Source organism: Eublepharis macularius, chromosome 10 (genome assembly GCF_028583425.1).
Source record: "Eublepharis macularius isolate TG4126 chromosome 10, MPM_Emac_v1.0, whole genome shotgun sequence".
Classification (NCBI taxonomy): Eukaryota; Metazoa; Chordata; class Lepidosauria; order Squamata; family Eublepharidae; genus Eublepharis; species Eublepharis macularius.
In genome coordinates this window covers 34,251,710-34,279,095 of record NC_072799.1, presented here as the reverse complement: position 1 = coordinate 34,279,095, position 27,386 = coordinate 34,251,710, and the positions used below count along the sequence as shown (strand labels likewise).

General features: G+C 40.9%; 1 protein-coding gene across 3 annotated transcripts in view; it reads right to left on the bottom strand.

Annotated features, from left to right (window-relative positions):
- Window positions 1-19,212: 19,212 nt before the first annotated feature.
- The window catches only part of LARP7 (La ribonucleoprotein 7, transcriptional regulator), a 34,251-nt gene continuing 26,077 nt past the window's right edge, over window positions 19,213-27,386 (bottom strand). For 2 of the 3 annotated variants that reach the window (XM_054990688.1, XM_054990690.1), the window contains exon 14: window positions 19,213-20,639. The gene's annotated coding sequence lies outside the window, so the exon portion shown is untranslated. The remainder of the gene's footprint in view (window positions 20,640-27,386) is intronic. The other variant, XM_054990689.1, reaches the window with a different exon arrangement.

Sequence of the window (27,386 nt, the reverse complement as noted above, 5' to 3'; positions counted from 1 at the left end):
AAAAGAAAATAATTCTAGCTTTAAATGAAAATAGAGGAGGAAAGAGAGATGCAGCTCGACTCTTAAGAGAGATTTGAAACTATTGCTGCATCTGCTTCATCACTCTTGGAGTAGTAAGATATTTGATGGTACTCATATCAGTTTTCTCATGAGTGTGTTCTTCACAGCAAGCACATAACTGTACAAAGGCTAGGGAGCATCCCACCATTAACTCCTGGTAGTTGTTCATGCAATATTCTGCAGTTTGTCACACATTTTCATCATGCAAATTACAGTATGAGTCAACTTTCGAGAGTTGCAAGCATTTCAGTGGTCACAGCTATACCCTACTCCTTACAGCTCTTGCAAGTCTTTGATGTATTGGAAGAGATTATTGTAGAATGCTTATTCTGTGCTTTGCATTTGAATTACATGAAATAATACACGGTTCCAGCTAAAGGGGGAAATCTCCAAAAGACTACAAAGTCCAGATGCTTAACTGTACCACCACAGCATAAATGTCCTGTAAAAAAACCAAGATTCTTGCAGCACCATAAAGATAGCAAAACATCATTCAGAAGACAGTACAGAGAATCAGGCAGTTATAGCTTTGTCTACTATGCATTTATCCCGCCGTTCCTCTAAGCAGGTCACCAGTACACCTGGCTCTCTTCGCCTCTGTGTTACCTTCTCAACAACACTGTGAGATAGATTATGCTGAAAGAGACACTGACCTCAAACCACCTCAAACCAACCCAAATCTCCCAATCCTAGTTCGACACTCTAATGACTACACCACAATGGCTTAAATGCAATACAAACATCTTCTCTCACAGTGGAAGAAGATATACTACATATATAAAACTGCAGACCAGTATATTATCAAATTACTTTTGAGGAAGAAAAGAGTTGAGCTGTATCAAGCATTCCTGAAAATGCCATTAACTTTATCTTAGATCTTTTGATAGTAATTGTTTCAAATTTCTCAATGGATCAAGAGGAAGTCAACAACCTATATTAAACTATACGACTTAGTAGCAAGCCTTCTTTTCAGATTTCTGCAATACATACATTATTGTAATTTTTTTTAATGTCACAGTTCTTGATCATACTGATTTACACTGTGTAATCCACCTTAACAGAGCAATCCTAAGCAGAGTTATACAAGTCTAAGCCCATTGAAATCAATGGGCTTAGACTGGTGTAACTTTGCTTAGGATTGCACTGTAAGTCTCAGTGAGAAAGGTGGACTATAAATAACAAATAAATAAAATAAAAATGCATTAGTAATCCTCAATTAAGTTGCATATATTTAAGTTTTGTTGCGCATTATGTTTCTTCTAGAACCACTTGTGTGTGCTTTTTTAAAAAAAAACATTTTTCAATCTTGCCCAATATACTAATATCTATTACAACTATGTTATATGGATATTGCATTAAAGTAAAAGACTTAATTTTCGTGTATTATTAGATCAACCCGCTTTCTATTTAGTACCAGATCTGCTTGAAGGCCAAACCTGAGCAAGGAATTTGAAGCCAGATCTCCCATATGCAAATTTATCACTCAGTCCAATGGCCCACACTTGCTCTGAAAATATTAGGTAAAGGTAAAGGTAGTCCCCTGTGCAAGCACCGAGTCATTACTGACCCATGGGGGGATGCCGCATCACAATGGATAATTGGGGTGGGTGTTCTGCCAGCATGACATCAGAACAAAAAGGGTATACTGTTTTTAAAAGAACAAAATAGGAAATTAAAAGGTTTTTTTTTTTAAATTGAGTAGGAAATGTGTTTTTTTTTAGGTCAAAAAATTGGATGATATATTTTCACTGAACAGATAGAGACCACATCACATTAATATCACTGCTCATGTTATTTTTGTCTCACCCACAATGCTGACTTGGTGGCAAATTCCGACACCATTACTTCATTTTTCACAGTTTTCAGTTTCACTTCCACCTCCGTAAAAGAACGAAGTCACCAACTAAATGTAGTGTCCCAGGGCTCTTCAATCTTGGTAAGAGGGCGTTCAGTCCGCTATATCAGACTGCTCGTGACCAAATGAAACATGACACAGAGTCCGCGTCACTTTCTTCTATGATTTTTTTTGTCCAAAAGCAACAGGCTCCTTGTCTGAGAGGAGAAAGGAAGAAGCTGTTTAACTCTTTTTATACTAATAACCAAGGCTTTTTTTCTGGGAAAAGAGGTGGTGGAACTCAGGACCCCACAATGACGTCACTTTGGGTCAGCTGGAACAAGGGGGGGGGGTTTTAATCGCCCTTGGCAAAAATGGTCACATGGCTGGTGGCCCTGCCCCCTGATCTCCAGACAGGGGGGAGTTTAGATTGCCCTCTGTGACCATTTTCAAGAGGTGCTGGAACTCCGTTCCACCACGTTCCAGCTGAAAAAAAACCCTGCTAATAACTGCTACACATACCAGTCTGAGAGCCAGTTTGGTGGAGTATCAGGACTCTAATCTGGAGAACCGGATTTGATTCCCCATTCCTCCACTTGAAGCCAGCTGGGTGACCTTGGGTCAGTCACAGCTTTTCAGAGCGCTCTCATTCCCACCCACCACATGGGGTGATTGTTGTGAAGATAACACATTTTCAGTGAAATCCTAAACAGAGTTACTCCGATCTAAGCCCACTGACTTCAATAGTCTTAGACTGGAGTAACTCTGCTTAGGATTTCATGGTTTGTAAACCACTCTCAGTGGGCGTTAAATTGTCCTGAAGGGCAGTATGTAAATCAAATGTTATTATTGTTGCTGTTCTTATTGTTGTTACTACTCCAAGTTTTAAAGACCTATCTCCCCTCCGCCCAGGTGGGAAAGGAGCCTGGGGCCTTGATTTTTTGAGAACAAAGAGCAGGACGTAAGAGGTCAGTAACCTCTGTCCCTGCCACATCCTATTCTCATTTACATCCTTCTAAGGTTGCTTTTCGTTTTTTAAAAAACACACCAGGGAAGCAAGATACGGAACTACACATCTTATCTAAATTAGCCCTAATATCTAATAACTAATCCAAAGGCAGCACTACTTAACAGGATGAGTGACTATTTTTATCTCTGTGTACTTGTTAGCTAGTGTCTCTTTTAAACTACACAGCAAGCTCAAATCTCAGCATCACACTGCTCTTCTTTAACTTTCAATTGCCCTATGAATGATAGCTCTTGTACTACTAGTGAATTAGGCAGTCTGCAAGAATATGATTTAGAGAATGCCTAATAGAAAACACTCTCTGCAACCTGTCTAAAGAACATAGTCTTCAGTATGTTTTCCCTTCAGATGTCTTGCTGTTTTTGATATCGCAAGATTCCAGTCAGCAACAGGTGTTCCCAATTCCCAATCTGGTGTGTCCTAGGCCATTTCAACACAGGTTATCAATGCTGTTGGGAAGCAGGTGTTTTTCTTGCTTCTCCACAGCGTCAGGGTGCATTTGTGCACCTTCTGGAGCTTCCCCAGCTTTCCTCCAATTTTTCTCAAATCTGCTTTCCTGCAAAATTTTTTGAAAGATCATGGTAAAGCCTGGACGGCTTCCATGTAGAAGGGAAAGTTTGGGGTTTCCTTCCCACACGGCAGACATTTTCCTGAAATAGAAGCCATTTTCTTTTCTCACTACAGGGAGCTTCTTTGGGTTTTTTTAATTGGAAATTTCAAATTATTATAAATATGTTCCATTCAAATAATGTTTAAGAGGTTCTGTGAATTCCCAGCATTCATTTTTTTTAAAGTATGTCTCTTCGATTGGGGAAAGGCATTATCTCCACAGCCAAAAGAGCTAGAGACTTACTTTTTAAAAAATGAAGGCTGGGAATTGAGAAAACCTGTTGCACTTCTAGTTATACCAGTGTATCAATATAAATAAATGAAACTGCTGGAGTTTTTAAGTTAAAAAGGTGCCTATGGCCCCCTAAGGGGAGGGGATGGCTACTGCTGGGGACCTGGGGTGGGGAAACTGGCCATGTGGAAGCCCCATTGTTCCTACACTGAGCAATAGAGAACCACACAAGCCTGTTTCTGTGTAGAAGCCACGCTAATGACTTCACTTCCTTCCTACCTTTTTTTCTTTTCTGGCTTGGAAAAAAAACACACAGGGTGCTTTGTCACTCCCTACCAACTGACTGGCTAGCCAAGTCCTGAGTTCATTGCAGGGAGCCACGTCACAGCCATGCATGCTTATCTTGGTCATAAGTACTGGCTTTCTTACATCTTTGGGCTTGGAAATGTCTCCCTGTTCAAGAGGCAAACTCTCCCCTTTCTTTCGAAGCTGAAACCAAACAGCATCTTCTCTCCAAAGCAAAAACTGATCCTGGCTTTCCTCGACCCCTTCAGGACAGGATGTATTTCAAACAGCTCAAAAGACACCATATTTGCATCTTCAGGGAGCAGCAGCCGCCTTTACTGGATAAGGATGCTTGGAACATCCCAACATTTTGCAGGATTACTCAGTGGTTTGTGATTGGCCATGCTCCTGGGGCAGCCATTTTGGGCTCACAAGCTCTACTCTTCCTGAAAATTTCAACAGTGTCTGAGGACTTAATAAAGATGAGGACCCTGAGGTAAAGGCTAGGGCCGATTCCAGACGACTAACCTTAAATCGCTCCATGCCGCCCTCTTCCGGATCGCGACGGGGAAAATGCGAAATATCGCGTTTCCTCGCGCGAGTTTTGCGCGTCGTCGCGCAAAACTCGCGCGAGGAAACGCGATATTTCGCATTTTCCCCGTCGCGATCCGGAAGAGGGCGGCATGGAGCGATTTAAGGTTAGTCGTCTGGAATCGGCCCTGGTCTCTGGAAGTAGCACAAACCACCAGTGCCACCACAGCAGGGCTTCAAAGATGACAGGGCAAAGTAGTTCTGTACTGTGGAGAGTTTGACAAGAAGGTTTATGGTGGAGGGACAAATTCATTCTTGTCTATTGTGCCACAGTACCAGGATTCATGCCCTAGTGCCATCAGAGTATTCTATCTCATGTACACAATCATAAATTTCCTTCCCTTACCCAAAGTTCTACAGATGGAACTAAATCCAGGGACTTTCTACAGGGCAAATTCACAGGAAATAGTAAGATCACCTTTTTTCATCCACCCTACAGAGCTGCTGCAGCATAGTGATTAACTGGTTAGGTTGCGAGTAGAGATGGGCGCAAACTGAGAAAATGGCGGTTCGTTGCAGTTCGTCACATTTTATGAATCTCGAACCACGAACTGCCATGAACTTGCCCGGTTTGCAAGCTGGTTTGTTTAGTTCATATGTACATCAGTTCTACGGCTGTAGAAGGTTGGCAGAAAGCCCATCCCCTCCATTGCCTAGGTAACAGTTTGATTGGTGCCAGGCTTTCTGCAGTAACGAACCAAAAAATGAACCAAACAAACTCTTCTAAAAATCATAGCGGTTCATCGCGGTTCATCATAAATAAGCTCCAACGAACCGCTGGTTTGCGAATCAAAAACCGGCCCAGTTCGTAAAGACTTTGGTTCGTATTTTGGTTCATGCCCATCTCTAGTTACAAGTAAGCACTCTACTGCTTCAAATCCTTCTATTGCCATAAGCTCAGCAGGTGGTCTTGCACAAGCCACTCCTCTCAGCCCCAGCTCCCCAGCTGTGTTGTGGGGATAATAAGACACTGACTTTGTTAACTGCTCTGAGCGTTAACTGCTAAACTGTCTAGAAGAGCGGTAAATAAACACACTGTTGTTGTTATTATTCTTATTCAACAGCAACTGTTGCTTCTGGGACCAGCTTCTGAAGAATCACACACTTCTTTCCCTCTTCATCCCCTTCACCCCAACAGAATATGCTCATCCCAAAGTCAAAATGGAGGTGAAGAGAATTGTGTGTCCCCCACTGGGGAGAAAGGTGGGATATAAACAAAGTAAAACAAACAAATAAAAATGAACCAGAAGGAGGGAATCAAACTTTTTCTCATAGATTTCAGTTTCATTAAACATTTTATCCTTGGGATTCATCATTAAGCAATTTATCCTTGGGGATATCATTTTGCAATTTTAAAGTTCATGTCCTAAACTGCATTTTTAAAGTCTCTGTTTTTAGCAACCAAACCTGTGAGTTAGCTATTAAACCTGTGAGATGGCATTAAACATTCAAATACAGCCAGTTGTTCACCTAGGGTACCGAAGTGGCTTTGGCAGCTGATTAAGTTTGGGATGTTCATCAGTTTACAGCTGTTCATCAGCTGTTAAATCTGGCTTTTATCATTATTTAATGTACCATTTTATCAATGTGTTTTTTATCTGTATGTTGTAATCCACCCTGAGCCCGTCCATGGGGAGGGCGGACTATAAACGTAATAAATAATAATAATAATAATACAGAGTACTATAATTGATGAGTCACTGTGCGCTGGATTCAGTATCTGCAGAAGTGATCGAGAGCAGAGGGAATCAGAAACAGAAAGCTGTCAAAGAGAAATACAGCATGGTAAAATAAGTTTGAGTTAAAAGACTTGCCAGTATAAGGTCACCAGTACACTATCTAGGACCGGGGGATAGTAGGATCCAAAAATGTTTACAGAGGACTCCAAGCCAACTGAAGGGCTGGGCTGGCCCAATACCCAGGAAAATATTTCCTCTTTACCAGCCCATTGTGCCTCTGGTTCACATCCTTAAAGACATACTTCCAATTTAAACCATCCAAAGTGGTTTATTTTCTTCTCTCTACAAATCACAGTTCCAAACCATGGTTTATTTCCCACATGCTATAGTGGTTACACAGATGATCTAGAATCTGGAATACGCAGATTTAAATCCGCACTCTGCCATGGAAACTCACTGTATGACCTTGAGCCTAATCTTCCTCACACAGTTGTTGTGACCTCAGCCTAATCTACCACAAAAGGGTTGCTGTGAGGATAAAATGGAGGACAGGAGAACAATGTAACTTCTTTGGTCCCCACTGAGGAGAAAGGCGGGATATAAATGAAGTAAATAAACTATTGTAGGGAAGAAAAAAAGTCAGATTTTGTGATTCACATTTAACTATTAAATTCTGAGCTGTGTATTACAGGTGGAGGGAACATGGAAACAAAAGGTTTTCCAGGCTCATCCCTATAATGACAAACCATTATGTGTTTTATACAATCAGCAAAATCAATAGGGGGGAAAAAACTTCTCACAGACAGTGGGATAATGTTCTTTCTCTCTCACTCTCTGCAGCATAAGTATACCAGAGAAAAGACAGCTCTTCCCCCCACCCCCAATGCAGGAGGGTTAGATTCAAGTTCCATAGGAGAAAAAATTAAGCATACAACCTGCAGACAGGGTACACTTGAATACACAGAAAGGAAGTCACTTGAGCGTCCCTGTGTAAGATGTCTTGTGTAGAGAGACTCCTTTATAATAGTAGAACTTGGGAATCACTCAATGAAATGAACAGGCAATGAATTCAAGATAATCATAAGAATGTACTTCATATAATTCATATTTATAGTGAAGACCACTACCACACATGGCTTTTAAAAGGCTTAGACAGACTCAAAGACAAGAGGCCTATCAAAGCCTCTTTTTAGTCACTGAAATGAAACCTCCATGTTCAAAGATAGTATACCACTAATACCACTTCCCAGGATAATAACAGGAGAGGGCTATTATATTCTTGCTCTGCTTCCAGCTTGGGGTGGAGGGTGGATCTTGTTGTCCACTGTGGGAACAGCGTCCTGGATTAGAAGGGAACAGCTGGACTCTTCGTATACCCTTATAGACTGCAGACTGGCTCTCATCCTCATCAGACAGAAACAGGGACCAAGCAGCATGCTTTTGTGAATTTTAAGTTAATACTTGTGTTCTCTCTATAGCCCTGAAATTAGAAAATTCATTCAGAAGAATGTCTCATTCATTTTCCTCAGTTTTTATAATTACATTTGGGATAAACTGTTTGAAGTTTGTCTTTTTCTTCATTGTTCAGTTACCAGCTGATAGTCAGGCAAGGACTGCCAAAAAGGAGCTGTTCTTGTTATGTTTCTGACTAGAGCCAAGAAAAAATGCCTAGAAATCCCTTTCAGTGCACAGGGATTTTGACTATATCTAATTTCCTGGACTATTTAATGGCATTTTTATCTGCAAGCCCTCTGTAATATGTCCATGAGCAATATATTTTATATATAAGAAATCACAGGGTCACATAACTAGAAGGGGCCTTCAGGCCATCTAGTCCAACTCCCTGCCCAATGCAGGAACAGCCTAAAGCATCTCTGACAACTATTTGTCCAGCTGCTACTTGAAGACTACCAATGAAGGGGAACCCACCACATCCCCTCGAATACACTGCTGAATTATTAAGGTGAAGAAATTTTTCTTAATGTCCAGCAGGTACCTTCCTTCCTGTAGTTTAAACACATTCTTTTGAGTTCAAAACAGAGGATAGAATGCAAATCCTCTCCTAAGGGGCAGCTCCCTTCCCTCCCCTAAGTGACAGCTTTTAAAAAAATACTTAAAGAGAGCAATGTGTCCTCCCTCTACCTCCTCTTCTCCAAAATGAGCATCCCCAAGTCCCTCAGTCTTTCCTTGTAGGTTTTGGTCAGGCCCCTGATCATCCTGGTTGCTCTCTTCTGCACCCCTTCCAGTTTGCCCGCGTCCTTTTTGAAATAAGGCCTCCAGAACTACATGGGGCCTGACCAACGCAGTATGTAGCAGGACACTGACATTCTGTGATTTGGATGTTATGAAATAATACGTTTATAGATAATACACAATCTTGTGCCAATGCTTTTCAAAAATTCTTATATAAACTTAACATGACACCTCTGAACTGAATGGAAATTGAAGCCCTTCGAGAACTCAACAGGCCATGATCATTCCTCTGTTCTTTTCCTAGGCTTCCAAAGCATTCAAAGTATGTGTACATACACAGGCATATACACTTTAACAGCCTGAAGTTGGCACCATGTCTGTTTTACTAGACTGGATAAAGATCAGGCCCTGTGGACAAACAACTCTTGCAAACATTTAAATATATATGTAAATTGATGCACCAAACAGAGCAAGGTATGACTTTTTGTGGACAGTAAATATATACAGAAGAATGCCAAGAAAGAAGATATTGGGGAAAGTGCCGTGTTAAATAGTTGTAGCCCAGCCATAAAAACAGCCAACTACTGATTTTTTTTATTAATGAGCAAATATATTTTAATAGAAGTTCTCAGTCTCAAATCCTGACTTGGACAAAGAAAATTGTGGTGTGATTGGTTTCAAAAGCAGACAGGCATCACTTCTGATACCCACAGTTTATTACATATACACTCACATTTGACAAATCCATGTCAGAATCCTAACAGAATTTTCAGGACTCTGCTGTCCGCAGCAGACAAATTTGTTTTAGACAACATTAATGGATGTCACTGGAAACCACATTCATTAGATCTCAAATCACGTAACTGGACATTGTCTTTGCCCAGCCATGACACAGCCCTGAAAATTCCAAAAGTAGTAAGGTAATAGAAAGGGAGACTCAGCTGGAGGATTTCATTTTAGAATAGAATAAAATCCAATATAAATTTGGACATAATTCATCCCATGGAAAATATCAGCAGCAAAATGACAGTGCATTACAGGTCCAGTTTAAGATGGCTAAAATGGTAACGTAACAACAATAGCCTTTGTATTATCAATGCAACCTTTTTCACCGTCAGTTAAATCTCCCTTTGGTGACACTGCAGCTCAGACTGCTTGCAGAGAACAGAAATGACATTTCCCTTCCATCTTCAGTTCCTACTTTGTTTACTAAAGACCAAACATGTGCTGAGCTGGTAACCAAGGAAAGTGCACTTGAGCCTGTTTTCTACACCAGAATCACTCCTCATTATCTTCATGCCACAGAAGTGTATGGAAATAGCACAGCCAAATAGCACCACTGCACTACCCAGACAACTATCAGTAATGCACTACTGTTTCTGTGGCATTCTTCCATTTTCACATGCACACACAACAAAATATAGCCCTTGGATACACAAATTGCAGCAGGTGGCATCAGTCTCCAAGGTACACAGCACAAACCACAACCTGCATTCCTCAGTTAACACAATGCCCACAAAGTGTGTCTGTGTATGCCAGGTGGTGCTTATGTCTGCAGGCATCTTTATGCCTGCAGCATGCTGTCTGTATGAACCATGCACTTATCCAAGATGCTTGGAATCTCCAAGATATGCATTTTGTGCCTCAGTTATCCTTGCGGTCTTTTCATCTATGAGATACGTTAATTTGTTTCAGTGTTTGGTTTGGTGCTAGATGTATATGGATTAATTATCTGTTTGCTGGAAAGGAGGTAATTACACACAATGTCAGAAAGAAGTATGCATTTTATAGGAAGTGTGAGTTGTATTCTGCAGGTGGAAAGCAAATTGTTCACATCAGCATTTTTCCTTCTCTGGAAATTTTTAAGCAGAGGCTAGATGGCCATCTGTCACCAATGCTGATTCTATGACTTAGTATGAACTTAGGTAGACTGTGAGGGGGGGGCAGAAAGGGATGGGCCAGCGCTAGGCTCTGGGACCCTTTCTTATATGCCCAGGGTAACGCCATTCACCACTTTGGGGTCAGGAAGGAATCTTCTTCCAGGCTAGATTTGCCAGGGATTCTGGAGGTTTTCTGTCTTCTTCTGGGCACAGAGCAGTAGTGTGGAGGGGAGGGGAGGGAGTGGTGGAGTAAGCTGTGAATTTCCTGCATTATACAGGGGATCGGACTAAATGATCCTTCCATCTCTATGTTTCTACGTGCGTGTCAGGTAGTGCCAAAGTCTATGAGTGTCAGCATGGGCCTTCTTTTGTAGTTGGTGTGCTCCTTAGCCCTTGCAGTACACACTTTATATAGAATAAGGAGTTATTTGTAGAGACAGAACTGTTATGTTTCATGCGTTGACGCTGCATGCAGCTGTGTGTCTGTGCAGAAATCTGTTAAGTGTGGACACGTCAAGGGCAATTTCTGAAGGATTTGACTACTGCTCTGCATTGTGTGGTTGTGACCGAACATGTGTCCCTCGCTTTAGCAATATGTAGCCTTTTCTCAATTAGGGGAGGCTGTGACAGGTGGACTTTTGGGCTCTGTCTGTGTGGGCCGCTGGTCGTGCCAAGCCCAGCAACAATACTGATTTGTCCCTCTGTTAAGGATCTGTTCTCCTTCAGCAGGCAACATGTTTGTTTAAGCTGCCTAGTCGATCAGGTGTCAGTGTTTTTGCAAGGATGTCTGCCCACAGGCAGCTGCGCACAGAAGATCGTCTAGCCTTCTGAGCACCGAATCTATGGGACGCGACGCAGCCACATTGATCGCTCTCTGTCCCAGACAGCGAGGCAATAAATCTAAAGCCCTGGAGGACGTGCCGAGTTCGTCTCCGTACGGCCCGAGAAATACGCCCGAGCCTGCTCGGCCACCCAGCCCCACCGATCACCAAGCAGGTGTAAAGAAGCCCCGGGGCGCGTGCAGGGGCGCGCGCCTGCCTGGCGCCGCAGCCGGAGGGAAAGGTGCCCTGCAGAGGCGTTCCCGGCCCAGCCGGAGGGTCGGAGCGCGCACCCACCTGCCGAAGGCGTGCCTGGCTGGCTTGGGGCGAGGTCCCGCCTCCGGGGGTCCCGGGAGAGCCGGGGGAAGCCATCTTCCGTTCTGCCGCTCCGCTGTCACTCGGCGTCCCTCCAGCCCCGCCGCGCCGCGTCTGGAAGCCGTCTAGCGCCGCAGCCTCGAGCGGGGGCAGGCGCTGGGCTCCCGCCCGACACCCCCTTTCCGTCCTCAGTCCCGTTTGCAGCCGCTCCTCTCAGAGCCTGCTCGAAGCACGCCCCGACGCCGAGCCGCCCGCCCCCGGCCAACCTGCAGTGGGCTGGGCGCTGCAATGGGGGCGGGCAGGGCACGCGGCTTGCCGAGGAATGACCTTCCGCGGGAAAGTCGCAGCGGCGCCGCCTGCTCCGGCGCTGGCGTTTCTTCGCGGCCGCTGCTCGTTCCAGTTCTGCTTGGTGCGGCGGCGGCGGCGGCGGCAGCTTCCAGGCGGTGTGCGTAAAGGCGCGCGCTTGTGTGCGGCTCGCGGGCGCCGGGGGGGGGGCTGGGTAGGTGGGTGGGTCGCGCGCAACAGGGCTGGGATTATTCAAGCGGCTCTCTCAGCAAGGGAGCGGGGGGAAGACCGGGGGCCAGGCCAGCCGAGCGCTGGATGAGGTCATGGACAGCGGCCGGCTGCTTCATGGCTGGCGAAAAAAGAAGGGGGCTTGGGAAGCAGTATGTCAAAGGGCGGGGATCACGCCTTCGCGTCTCCACTCCTTGTTCTTCTAACGCCCATCAGAGGTGCCCGCGTCTCTGATTTCACTTTGCTTCCGAAGCTTTATGATCATCGTTGATTAACTGCTGGTTGGGCGTTTCCCGATATGTAAAGTGGAGGCCGGGAGGCGATTTCCCTGCGCGCTACACGAGGGGAAGTATTAAAGCCCCCTTCATGGATGCTAATTTAGCACCAGCTAGAATAGGAAACTTAAGAGTGCAGTCCAATGCAGAGTTACTCGAGTAACTGCATAGGATTGCATTGTTAGAGGTAGACTACTCCTGAGCAGGGAACTTCTCTGTTCAGGAGCAGTGTATCTCTAAGCATCCAGTACGACAGGAGATGACCTTGGTGTACACAGCCGCAGCTCCCCAAAGGCAACCAGCTGGTGAGAATTAACTAAAAGTCAGATCTCTTGTTGTTCCCTCTTGAAAGCCAACACAATAAAGCCAAATCTATTCTAAAAATGCTCAACAGTGCCTGCAGTCCTAAGGATACTTTCCTGGGAGTAAAGAGTCCAGTAGCATCTTTAAGACTAACCAACTATACTGTAGCATAAGCTTTCGAGAACCACAGTTCTCTTCCTCAGATGCATCTTTACTCTTTACTGTTGTGCTACTACAGACTAACACGGCTAACTCCTCTGGATCACCCACGGAAATCAACAGTGTGTGCCTGGCTAGGCTGCAATGCTCTAAGCTGACAATCAGAAGAAAACTGGGTGTTTAATTTCCAGAAGTAGGTGACTTCCCATAAGGAGAAATGTTCCATTGAAGTTAAATGGAATATTGGCGTGGGGTGGCATCCTTCCGTTCTAATCTGGAATTGTAACGGAGGAGCTGCAGTTTCGGAATCTGAAACTTGGCACTAAATCAGGAACAACCCCTACCCCAACCTTAATTTAAGGAACAATTTTTTTCATCACATATTCTACAATCTGTAGGAAAAAACATGGCTGGAATGAGAAATACGTTGTAAGGCTATCTAGGGAATTTATATGCCACCTCATTAGAATATTACTTGAGGTGGTTTACAAAATTGTAACATCATCATACATTACCAATATAAAAGCAAAATAAGCCAGGGGTATAAAACAGCATAAAATAACCACTGAACACCCTAAACAATACCCATAGAACTTATCTCAAACTAGAATGAGACCATGAAACAGCTAGAAAAATTTTTTTTAACCCTTAGTTAAAAGCCAGGCTAAAAAGAAATCTTTAAAAGGCAGTATGGTAGGTGATAGGTGAACCTTGAAGGTGAGGGCATTCCAAAGGCATGGTGCAACCACTAAAAATGCCCTGTCTCTAGTTGCCACCTGCCTCATATTTACAGACAGGAACTCAAAAGGACAGGAGGCAGATCTTAATTGGCAAACAGGACAGGAGGCAATGGTTCTACTCAATATGGCTGCTTTGAAATCCAGTCCCCCCCCCCCCACACCCTACACTTTCAAACCAGCACATGCTGTTTCATGATGGGGTTGACTGAACTACATCAGATTGCAAAATGGGAATTAGATTTTTAATGTTCCTCTCTATATTAAGAAAGCATGTAGGAAATTGGTACAGTACACAATATTTCTTCCTAGTATGCTTGGATTATTTTTCCACTTGCAGTGAGGTCCACCCCCATCTCTGTATCATATTCTCCCCCTCATGTAGCTCCTTGCAGTGCCCCCAGTTCTCCCTTGTCCCTTTCTCCATTTATGTCTTTGTAATGACCTTGGTAAGGTGGGTTAGGCTCCCCAGTCTGGCTGTTCTGCCCCCTTCCCATATTGTCTGCTGCCACCTGGTAGATCCTTCTTTGAAGCAGATCAAAAAAGTTTTTAAAGGGGGCTCATAAATCATGTTAAGATTGAGCAGGACATCTTATGAACACTCCCATTTAAGTAAGAAGCCTGCATTCCAGGTGGGGAAGCAGCCCAAGTCTGACACACTTAACTACGGCAGCATGCCTTTTTCACATTGGGGGACATCTGCACTAATATGATCCTTCTCAGCAGCAACCTGAAGCAGTACAGCCGCCTTAGGACTCCATCATCTCATTCCTCTTCAGTTGTACACCATGCCATGCCACTATCTGTAGTTGGAAAATGCCTCCTTTGGAAAATATATTTGGAAAAGGATATGTTTGCATGCCAGATGTAAACTAGGATTCGTGTTAAATATATGATTCTTTGTTTACTGGTAACCTTGAGTTTTCTCTTTATCTGATCCCTGGTCTTTCCGTTTCCAGAGTGGATTTAGCCATATCTTTCTTAGGTATTTTCATGCCTGCTTCTTCTCTTCCCCCCAATTTATGTACTAAAACTATAAAAGCATTCTTAATCTTGCTTTGAAGGAAGATGCTAAAGTGTGGTGAGGTAATTGCAGTTTGCATATGGGATCCTCCACAGGACTTTAAATTGCTGCTGTTTTGGCTGTAGTTTTCATTGAACCAAGTAAAGTGTGCTTGCAGAGAGGGAAACAGATGCGCCGTATACATATTTATTCATTGCGCTTATTGACCAAGTGGATATGGAATGGGTAAATAATTTTTCTTAGACACCTATGAGCAACTGAAGTTTAAAGAAAACTACAACAAAAACCCTGGAGAGGAAGGGAAGGAGAATCACTCTACCAGTGTGTATGTTTATGGAATATGTCACATTTATAGACATAGTCTCTAAGGATTGTTCAATTGATTGTACAAAGGAAGCCAATATTCTGGCTGCTTAAACTGGTGAAAGTAAAATTAAATATACCTGTGACAGTGGAAGTAATAAGAATATAGCTCTGTTTTTTCAAACTTGAATATATGTTGACAAAAATAGGTATACAGCATGGAATACAGAAATATATATTGGGGTTCTATGAAAATATCACATCAGAAATCCGATTGCACAAGAGGCTAATGCGTGTCATGCCTCCCCGTCACTCCTGCTTCTAATGGGCAGCAGCATTTGACCACCTCTCCGGGTCCAAGGCAGTTCTATGGCTCTGCCTCCAGAATAGATACAGATTAACATTTTTGGTGAAAGATTCAGCTACTGGAAGAATAAACCACAGATTTGAAAAGATACCATAGAAAATAGATGGGAAAGAGTCAAAAAGGAAAGATATGCATTGGTGAAAAACATGAGGTCTGTAGAATAAAGCAGACAGTCTCTGCACTCCTAAATATACGTAGCAGGAATAGAGATTCATTGATTTCAGCAGAATGTAAGAAACTGTAAAGACAGATCTGTTGGCAGCCTCTGCTTTGCTCAGCAAAAAGGTTTCCCAGAAACACTTGGATCAAGGTATTTTTAAAGATGGCATTATCCTATTTCTAAAAATCAATAGTCATTATAGTAGTGTTGGGTACGTAGGTATATAAACGTCTTCCACTTTACAGACAACTGCTGTTTTTCTACTTTTTTTTCTCCTGCTGCTTTTATAAAAACACGATTCAGTAAGCTTTATGTGTATCTGTTTCCTTCATCCTGCAACAAGCAACTTCATTCTTACATTTCTTAAGCTAAAAATTGACTTGAAGAAAGTAAAGAGAGGATTAGTTCTGAACTGAATCGCTGCAGCAAATGTCAACAGATTGCAAAAGCCCCCATGATGAGAGTCCCAGTACTTTCCCAAATTGCCTGTGCAATAATCAACATTGACATTTTGTTTTTGGTAATATTTCAGTTCAGTTTCTCCAAAAGTTCTTAGTTGCTCATTGAAATGAGCATTGTATGCTCATTTCTTCAAGTAGAAGTTTGCTTTAAGAAAGTAACTTTTCTGGCTTGATTGGCACATATGAAAGATCCCAGGAGGATTCTAATCTACCCCTTTTTTAGCCTCTTTTCCTCCAAGTAGCTAGGAGAGCATACAATATTCTCCCATTCCTCAATTTATCCTCAGAACCACCCTGTGAATTATGCTCAGGTGAAAGATAGCAACTGCCCCAAGATCTCTCAGCGAACATGATAGATGAGCATGGATTTGAACCCAGATTTTGCAGATCCTAGTGTGGCTTTCTAACCAGCAGCCACATACTTAAGGAGGCCCAGTCTACCAGAATCTGACTTCCTCCTTCAGAATACAGAGAATCCAGAAAAGAAACCCTTCAGAACCTAAATTCCTTTTCCTGCCAAACATAAGAGTCAGAAACTACTGTTGGAATTCTTTGTTTTCTGCCACCCAGCACAGTAGACACAACTGGGGATATACCTTGCTAGTTCTGAAAGATCTTCATTGACTTCCGGATCCTTTCTGGGTGCAACTCAAAGTGCTAGTTCTTAAAGCCCTAAGTGCCTAGTGGCAAAGTATCAAGGATACTTACGCCTGGTGGCATGAGTATCATATGCTTCCACAGGAACACACCCAACCTTCTGAAGCCCTGTGCATGTGTTTTCTGATGAGAGGTGGGTGGCTATATCTGTGGGGGGGGGGCTTCATTTTTGGAAAAGCTGTCTCTGCATCCCTTTGACTTGTTCCTGCTCTACTTGTTCCTTCTCTACTGAGTTGTAGATTCCAGCTGAACACACATTTATTTTCCAAACCTTTGCTAAAAAGCAGATATGAAAATAAAATCTCCCCTCTTACCTTGTTTTGTTTATTGTTTGTGAATTTGATTGTATCTTGATATTTTATGTCATTTTAAGAATGATGCTCTGAAGAGGCACAAACATATTTTCAGTTCAACAAACCTCCACTGAGTGGCACTGTCACCTCCCTTCTGAAAGGGGCTCCAACTTCCAGGAGAGGCTCCTCGAAGGGCAGGATTGCCTCATCCAACCTGGACACAGAGCTCTCTTTCGTAGTTCTGCATAAGAGAAGGCAGCAAGGACACATCCATAGCGGCCTTTTCTAGCAACTGGACTGCTGAGAGAATGTCAAACATTAGGTTGCTTATTCTTCTTGCTGGAACTATTAGCATTCTGCCAGATCCTTGGTAATCTAAATCTGCTGTTGGAGACTGACAGGCAAGGTCCCAGGCCCTGCATGCAGATGTAGATGGGACTGTCTTGCCATCTCAACATTTCCCTTAGCTTTTTTTAGCCAGTTGGTACCAATAACGTAACCATAACAGAAGATCTAAATTAGGGGCAAATCATCTCTGTGGCTGAATACAGCTTTCCCTGGGAGACAACTGTAGTCCTCTTACCATCACACATTTGAACACTAGCAGAAAGCAAATAAATTTATATTCTATTTGTCACTTGTTGACATGCCAGCAAATACTTGCTTTTCACAACTATGCACTTCAGTGTCTGGTCAAAAAATAATCTGCACATCCCTTTTCGCAGCTGAAAGCACAATGGGACGCTAGGACTCCTACCTGGTGAACTCTATAGACTGGGGAAAAGAGAACAAGAAATGGGTATTTCTTACTTGCCCCAGCTTTAAAGAACAGTTATTCTCCGAGTGCAACGAGATCCCTTCAGACAAAACAGTTTGCGAACTACGTATTGCTGTACAGTAAGCATGTAGCTGCTTTGGCAAACGTTGCTTATTTGCAAACCTGTGTTTGGATGTTTTCCCAAGGAAATTGGATACACTTAACAGAGCTGAAGCTAACATTTAGCATTGGAAATATGTTATTCAGAGGAATTTAAATTTTAATTAACTTCCATCAACCTGCAACTCATTTGTGTTACTGAGCTCTTTATCGCTTCCCTTGCCCTTCTCCTGTCTCCCATGCGCCATAGTCTCATTCTTTTATGCTTTTCACAAAGGGGCAGAGGAGGAATCAAAACCACTGAAAGTGGTCTCAGCAGAAATAAGCCAGAAAATGCTCCAACCAACTTGGCTTTCAAGCTATCCCAGGTACTCTTCTCTGTTAATTGGTATTGAGGACAGCAGTAATCTCTGTCCTCAAAATCCAGGTTTCACTCTCTTTGGTATAACTTGATTTGAGCAACTGATACATTAGACTTCCACCTTGTTTAAAATATCTTGGAAGACCTGGATTTCTTTTTTATCCACTTGGAACCAATCTGTTCTTCTGCAGTATGGTAAGGTATCCAATTGCCCTGATCAATCCCCCACCCCCGTTTCTTTAATGCACACATTCTCTGTTGATTTTATGCCTGGGAGTCTTTTTTAACAATAACTGGCCCTTTGCTTACATTTTTAATCACAGCAGAGAGTTGTTCTTTTTGAATGAATTGTCTGCAACTGTAATGTTTCAGAGCAAACAAGTTATCAGTACATAAAAACTCATACACAGTTATCAAATAATTGCTTGCGTGGAAGATGCTTATTCTTGTATTCTTTCAGAGCTTCCCCTTTTCATAAATTTCATAGAAAAAGTCATTATTTATACTTGGTATGGAACAGTTTTGTTCTATAGCACTGATACTCTATGTGTGCTCACACACATGTATTTTTTAAAGACATGCTGAGAAAGCAATTCTGAGCAAGTCCACTCATCTGCTTACTCCCAGAAAAGTGCTTTTAGGGATTGCACTGTTAGTTCCTCTGCTTTGCTGCTTCTCCTTGTGGCAAATCTTTCCCTCAGCCCAACCATTTAATAATTGCTCTCTCAACACATCTGTACAGCGAGCATGCACACACATGGACACGCAGACATACAAACAATGGTGTGAGAAATGGAACCCCTAACAGGGAAAGTAGTCTCATAAAAATCTGTACACAGATGTGCAGTATGGCCCCAAGATTTCTTCCAGAGAAGCAACAATAGACACTTACTAATAAATGAGCTCAGCACTGACTCTTTACTGATGAATGCCTATGGAGTATTAAAAATAATCTTAGCTGCCATTGAAGGTTATGAAGTCAAAGGGGATTTATGATTTTTAATATATTAAACCTTTTAAAATTTTAGCCTTATATTCTGTCCCATCCTTAATATTAAAACAGAATTTCTAATACCCTGATCACTAGGTGAGTTATTAGGAATTAGACACCAACACCAAAAGATAACCAAAAGGTCATTTTTATTAATGATTACAAGGATAATATTAATGAATTAATGATTACAAGGATAATATGGTTACTGAACTGGCCAGTTGTAACTCAGGTACACCTTCTTGTCCGTTAATATTACTGTAACTAAGGCAAATGTCAGTTCCAGTGCAAGTTCCCTTCCATAAATAAACTCAAACAGCCAATTCCTTTATTCTAACCTCAACCACAAGTGAGCTCTTACAGAACCTGTAAGTCTTCTTTCTGAGCAGGCATTTCTTTGGCTGTTCAGGATATTGAAGACAACAGCACCAACAATTTCTCTGTGGTGAGGAGTCGGACTGCTCATGGAAGATACTGGAAGGAGGACACCAAGGCATTTCTTCTTTTGGAATTTATCACATGAACTTTCTAAGGCAAGTTCACCACATCAACACAAGCTTCAGTCTCTCCCATTGATATCCAGTGCTTAGCTTGACTAGATTATACCCATAGTCTTTAGTGCTACAGGAATCTCTGCTTCTTGCTATCTGCAACCTTTCTGGAACATAGTTACACGAGTTGGAATAGTTCCTTCTAATAATCAACTGGTTTAGAATATATGTTCAAAAGGTGGCAAAGACGACAATTGAATCTTTTTTCCTTGAAGGTTATCAAAAGGACATTCAGTTGTCAGAGGTACTGGACATTCTGCTCCTCAAATACTAGGTTGTGTGGCAGGATAAACTAGATGAAGTGCTATGTTCCTGCTACCATAAATGATTTATGTTAGCTTTTAAGTATTGTTTTAAAATATTTGTTTATGGTTTTAATGTATAATGTTTTCTTTTGTTGTTAGCCACCCTGAGCCCATTCACGGGGAGGACAGGGTATAAATATGATAAAATAATTAAAATTCTGTTTTATTGTAAATACCAAATTCTTCTACTAACTGGGTACTTTGATCACCTCCCAAAGCATTGTACATGATAGCCCATTGTTGTTTCTGAAACCAACTTGAATATTCAATCAGCTCTTACTGTCAACTGCATATCCTTATTTTGAAGGAATGACAGATTAGTTGTTCTCTTGCTTCCTAGAAAAAAGGTTTTGCCTGTTACTGTCATTGTATGCATGAATCAGCCTTCTGAATCTGGGAATCTGCGTTTTTACATGGTATCACTACCTCACAGGCAAATAATTGTTCATTATAGGTCCATTGCAATAGTTCAGTCTACATTAGTCCTATCTTTCCAAAAAGAACAAGCTCCAAATAACCCTTCCTCTATAGATGTGGGACATTACTCAAGGGATATAGGACACCAAAAGACTCTGTTTAACATGTAGTAACTTATTCATTGCCATTCTACCATGTTTCTTTGTTTTTATTACGAGGCCAGCCCTCTTACAGAAATAGTACTCTTTACAGAAACACTCACGCTGGCAGTGGAACACCAACTTGGGAGTTTGACACACACTTTCCTCTGCCAGCCACCATTTCCCTGGCATCTTCCTTCCACTGTGCTATTGGAGAGCTGTCTATTAAAAAAAGAGAGGGTGAAATCACTATTGCATAATAAGAGGTATAATGATCTACTACCGTGATTTCTTAGTTTTACAGAATTCCCAGCTTTCATGTGGATACAGCTAGACTAAAGATCTAATGGCATAAACTAAGTTGTTTATCCACAGAGGACCAACATTAAAGATCAGGAATACAGAAATATTCTGAAACATTCGTTTACTATTCTGTTTTCCTCCTATATGAATCTTTTAAATATATTTACATAAATAAAAAGTATAACAAGATTCTGACCACTCTACCAAACTAAAAGACAACATATAAGGATGCAAAAAGTCCCAGGTATTGGACAAAGCTACTAAAACTACTCATATTCAGCAAACTTCAACCAGTTTCTATGAACTTGTTATGCTGTACACATCTCTCCAACACTGAGTTTACAAATACCAATTTGGGTAATCTGCAATAATGAATCCATGCCCCTACTACATTTCCAAAAGGTTGACAGATGTCGGGATCTCAGTTAACGGAGCATTACTGCAATAGCAAGGCACAGGGCCTTCCCTTTCGCGTCACAGTGACGGGCCAACTCTTTCAGTCTGTCAGGATCCTTTTGTGTGCAGAGCCCAGTAAGACAGGGCTTCAGTATCTGAACATAACAGAAGAGGCCCAGATTAGCACTTCCCTATCCATTATACATTTTCAGATATCAAAGTTTGGGAGCCTGATGTATAAAATGAGTCCCTATTAGGCAAGAATGGCAGCATATAAATAAATAAATAAATAAATAAATAAATAACTTCAAAAACCATATTCAAAGATGAAACAAGAACCATGTAAGGGAGTCTCTGATGTCTTAGACAATCATCCTTCATATAATGTCATTTTCTGTTTCGTTTTTGATTGAATTATATATTATCAATTGAGGCTGCCATTTTAAGAAATGGATTACAGCTTTTCCAGTAAGTTTAAGGTATATAATACTAATCCCACTTTTACTTCTGCTAAAAGAGTTTTGCAGCATTTAAAAACTGTGGTACCGATTTAGCTAGATCAAAAGAAGGGTGGTCCAAAAGAAATGTCTGTACACCTTAAGAACTACACTCCTATCGAGCTACTTTGAATGCTTGCAAATATCCATCTTCACTTTAAAAATTTACACATTCTGAGCTGCATTTTAAATCAGGTATTTCAGTGGCATGGTCAGTTTTGGACACCTCCTTTTAATCTATGGTTTTGAAATTATGTCAGTGTTTTAATGTCTCACATTTTCAGGTTTCAATACCACTAGCTTTATGTTTTTACATTATTTCTCATTCTAGCAATGGAACCAATACTTTTCAAATAAGAGTTTGGATGTAGGTTTTCAAAATTTATTTTCTCAATAATTACACAAAACTAGTGTTTTTATGTGAAAAAAGAGACTTATGGCACCTATTGTATTTTCTCTTTTAAATTGTAAACCACTGAGTCCCCCCTCAGGAGGGAAATGGGATACAAATAAACATATTTCTGTATGTTATATAGATGAGGCACACACCTTCCTCTTTTCTACTACTGTGTGAGGTATAAGAGCTCTAAATTTTTTAGCATTTGAACACCAAAGGATGTATTTTCTCTTGGTTCTGGGACAAGTTCAAGTCTCATCTGTCTCTGCAATATATTCATTGTGTAGTCCTCAGAAAAGTCTCTCTCTACCTCCATTTTCTAATCTGTACAATGGGAAAAACAGGGCAAATCTAATAAACATGGCAATGCATTCTGTGTATATAACATGCTTCGTATATATGAAGTGGTAGTGGTAATAGCAGCCCTGACCTGGATGGCCCAAGCTAACCCATTCTCGTCAGCTTTTGGCTGCTAAGCAGGGCTGGTCCTAGTTAGTATTTAGATGGGAGACAACCAAGAAAAGCCAGGGTGGCTTCACAGAGGCAGTTAATGGTAAACCACCTCTGAATGTCTCTTGCCTTGAAAAGCCCCTTTCTACCACCACCAGTGGTAATAGTAGAATCAACCACTAGAGGGGGGGAGAGAGAGAGAGAGAAGTAACAGTTTTGCGATTTGTTTCCCATGCTACACACTACTACACTACACTGACACTACACAAGTTTAAACCATTTGCTTGCTTGGTTTATTATTACAGCAAAAGATGTAATAATATTGTGGTTTAATTGTTTTTTTCTATTCCCACTGTTCTTATCTCATTAATTCCTATTAATGTTTCACTTCTATCGCTATGTTTTCATGTGACAATTTATCCCCATCTCAGAACTGCCTTGTTTTACTGGCTTTTGCTGTAATAATAAACCAAGCAAGCACAAGTTTAAACAATTCACTTTGCTGGATCAGAGCAATGATCTTTCTCTAACTGGACAGGCAGTAACACCTGGGAATAAGCAAGGAAGGGTCCATCTAACCTTTCTCCCTGAAATCTGTTAATAGGGATATGCTGTCTTGGAACGCAAGCTTCATTTTTGTTTCATGGCTATTTACCATGCAATTGTCTAGTCTTTACAAATCATTAAGTAGGTTAAGGGCCATCACATTTGGTGGTAAGTAATTCCATAACAATGCACTGTTAAAGATTCCCTTCTGCCCACCCAGGATCTACCTTCAATAAGCTGAAATCTATAGGAAAGTTACAATCGGATTCCAAAATCAACACGATCTATTATGTTGTTGCCCTAGAATCCTGCTCCTGCTGTAGAGAAAAATGCAGGTCCGGCACCTTGACTGTTGTGAACGGTGGGCCTGACAGCCAGAACACTACACAGATTCCTCAAGGCTGCGGGATCTATAATCCTGAATCTAGCTGTACTTACTCACACTGCAAAGAATACACAAGAATTTGTGGATAAACCATCAGAAGTAGCACAAGATGCATTAACTCCCTTTCTACTTGCACTTTTATACTGGCTATGAAACTGAACCAAGAAAAGGGATGTCCCTAATTCTAAATTGTACTGGACTACATGCACGTTACTTTTCTCCAGCCCCATTATGGGGATAATGATGACATGGCTGTTAGAATGATACTAGTAACAAATGTGTAGCAGTGTAAACATTTGAGAATATTACTACTACTTAAAAATATATACACATATATACCTGTTTGTTCACTGAAGTTAGAAACTCCCATTTATTTAAACTTATACCTTTACTGTGGCATGGAATCAATGAAATGATTTGTCTCATTTCACCCATCTAGTTAAGGTAACTGGATTTAACTCCCAGGGACAAAGTCGATATAAGGAATCTGTGAACAGGTCTCCTGTGGGCCCCTAAAAGCCCAACAGAAACAGCAGGGATGTGTATGTTTAAAAATGAGGGGCTGAGATAAAGTGCAGTTTTCCTGCCCTCAATCCCTCCTCTCAGATTCCTGTACATTTTATCCCACAAAGCACAACAGTCTCTGCGTAAAAGAGCAACTGATCAGAAAAATAGTACAAAGGGAAAATTAAAGCCCCTCCCTCTTATTGATCTCAATCTAGACTGCCCCATGCTGAAAAATAATGAAAGAAGTACAGGTACATTCACAAATCTCCTGATGTCACAGCTCGTTTATGGCTCAGTCATTCAATGAAAGAAAAGTTTAACTGAGTAAGCAAGAGATTTTAGCCAAGTAACTTTATCCAGCCATACATTTCAGGGGAAAAAATGGCCAAACTAAACAAACACACATAAATACGACTGAGCCTTACATATGGATGTCCCTCACCGTAAACTGATATACTGACATAATATGCTCTGCTATGTAGTACAACATTTTAAAGCCAATGTTATAAACAAACTAGGGAGTGATGTGTTCATATGCTTCAGTGCATGACTTTGTCTTAAAAGCCACATATACAAAGGCTATGGGGCCAGGGGGCTGTAGTAAGGCAAGGAAATGAGTGGCATTGACTGAAAAAGTTGGCAAGATCCAACCCATTGTGTTTTCATGCTATGACAAATGTGGATGAACACAAAAATGATTGACACTAAGTTTACTTTCTGCTGTCAATTCCAAATGTCTAAGCTATGGGAGAATTCAGCCTAAACAGTAAATTTTAACTAACCTTCAGGGATTCATTTTTCTTTTTAACAAGACTGCTCTGCTGCATTCACTTGAGAGACTGGCCCTACAATACATCATTCTGGCATATCCCAGAAACTAGATGAATCAGCAGCTATAGCAGATTCTTGGTCACTCCACTGCCTGCAGAGTGACTCTGTATGTAAAAGTATAGTCAACATCCCAGAAGTTAGGTACTAGGGTAATGTAAAAATGACAATGCCCACCAGGATTAAATTTAAAGACTGATGCTTCTTTGCACGAGCACAAATAGACTATAGACTCCACCACTATATTGCCTTACATATTATCTGTTGATTTAAATTTGTACTCCTATATACTACCTGTGCTTCATGTTGTCTAATGTCAGTCCTAGAACGGATTATGTTCCATTTCAGCAATTCTTCAGCTCTGTATTGGTTCCTTGTTAATGCTATGTCTTTGTAAACTTGTATTTATTTATCCTATGGCATTGTCTATGGAAATGTTCTTGACACTGTATGGAAATATCCTTGACACCGATTGTATTAATCTCACACTATGTAATCCACCTTGAGTCTCAGTGAGAAAGGCGGAGTGTAAATGACATAAATAAATAAATAATACCCAAAATAAAGTCAGTGATAACAGGCAGCCGTTTGGGGAATGGCAGCTTAAAAGCAGTTTAGACACTCTGTGAATAAATAATCCACATAAGTTTATGTTGACACAAGTACTTGGCCCATCCATTTTGTCCTTTATGTCACCTTAGCATGAAGCTAAGACATCCTTAAAACCAAAAAAGAAGACATCCATAAAACCAAAAATATAAATCTATTTAAAACCAATAAAGATTACAGTAGGAGTAATAAAAACTTGTCCAAGGGCCCAGGAAACCAACCACTACAAAGATTTGCAATGGTTCTGCAAGATGTGTGAATTCTGACAAGTCTCAAACAAACACAGATCAGCAATGCAGTATATAGTGACAGTTAACAATGTTTTCATTTGTGTCTTCACTGTACAAATGTGATACAAATATGATCACATTCCTAGTGATACCATCTAGGTGAGCTCAAGCATTTGTTTGAACATACAGCCATTTGAAACGTATAGCTCCTCCGTATTTGTTCTGTGTTAGTTTCTTGTACAGCACAAGACTCTAAATGACCGGGGGGGGGGGACACCCTTATTTTACTATTTGAAATGTTCTTCTCCAGTTCAATCATATAATGGTAATTTTCTGAGGATTAGCATTACCACAGTGTCAATACCAATCTATAATGAACACTGATTAACAAAACCAGAGAGAAAGCCTCTCCCTTGCTGTGTTTCTAACATTCTCAGTTAAAGAAGAGTAATGAATGTTATGTATACCTAAAGCCCCAGAAAAGCATTTAATGAAATGTTAGTACTTGGAAAAACAGCAAGGGACAAATAAAAATACTTTCATTTTCAGTACAATACTGCAAAAATTGTCCTCACTTGCCTAGAGTCAGGGTACCCGGGGGAAGAGGTAAGAGGAAGAGTTGATCAACAAGGGCCAATACACAATAATAACTCATTCTTTAACGCAGAGGATTCAGCAAGTTATCTAAACTATCTTTAAAGCAATCTCAATATATAAAATAGCTTAAACAAATATTCTTAAGATTGTTACCAAAATAATGAATATATTATTAAACAAGCACATAATGATAATTCCATGATTCTCAAAAGAAAATTATTCAGGACATTTTTCTACAAGAAATGAAATGTTGGCATTCACAGTTCTATTAGCAGTTCTGTTTTTCTAACTCCAAACTTCATACTGCAAGTCTGTATATTGCTAGATTGTACTGCTTGCAACAAAATGTGAACAACATATAAGTCATGAAATGCTCATTATCCGCAACTGGGAACCACGAACACAGATATTTTATACACTGTCACCAACACGTTACATGTTTCCTGGGTAACACCAATGTATATATAGCAATGGTATTTGACACAAAAAAGGTGAAGCTACCTGAAGACCTAACTTTTTTGTTTGTGCTCTTTTCAAATGTACACACAGTCAAGCAGATCAAACATAGTATTTGATCACTCTCATTAAAGCTAAAAAAGAGACACTCTTCAGTTCTTTTAAAAAAGGAAAGCTGATGAGAAAGTATGTTTTCTAGATCTTTGATTTATGTAAAAATATTTAGAATGACGGGTTTAACACAGTAAAAATATACAACCCTTGATAAAATAAAAAAATAATTTTTTTAAAAAAAGCAAAGGTAATAAAAACAGAATCAGCAGAAAACCAGCTCCATTATTATTCTGTATATTTGCTAAGTGAAGTAGCAATGCCATTAACTTGCCTCTTCAATGTAAAAAAAGATGAACACAAGCAGAACTCCTTAGGCAGGGTTTCTAAGGACTTGGTACCACCATTCCTTGTTCTCTCACCATCTCTTCCACCTTGTTTTTCAAAAATTAGTGAATGTATACAGTAGCCACATGCATTGTGGGATGTGTACATTTATGACAGATGAATACTCAAGGGAATGACAGCCAGTACCAGCAGCCTGTACGCATGAGCTGCTACTGTAACTGGCAGTAGCAGAGTGTAAGTGAACATATAAATAATTGATAGAAAAATCAGTCAAGCAAGTTGTCAACAACTTATTTCATTAACAGAATTTTGTTCAAATGAAAAAAAAATTGTGCCTAACGTTTTATATTTAATTTTTTTTCTGGGACC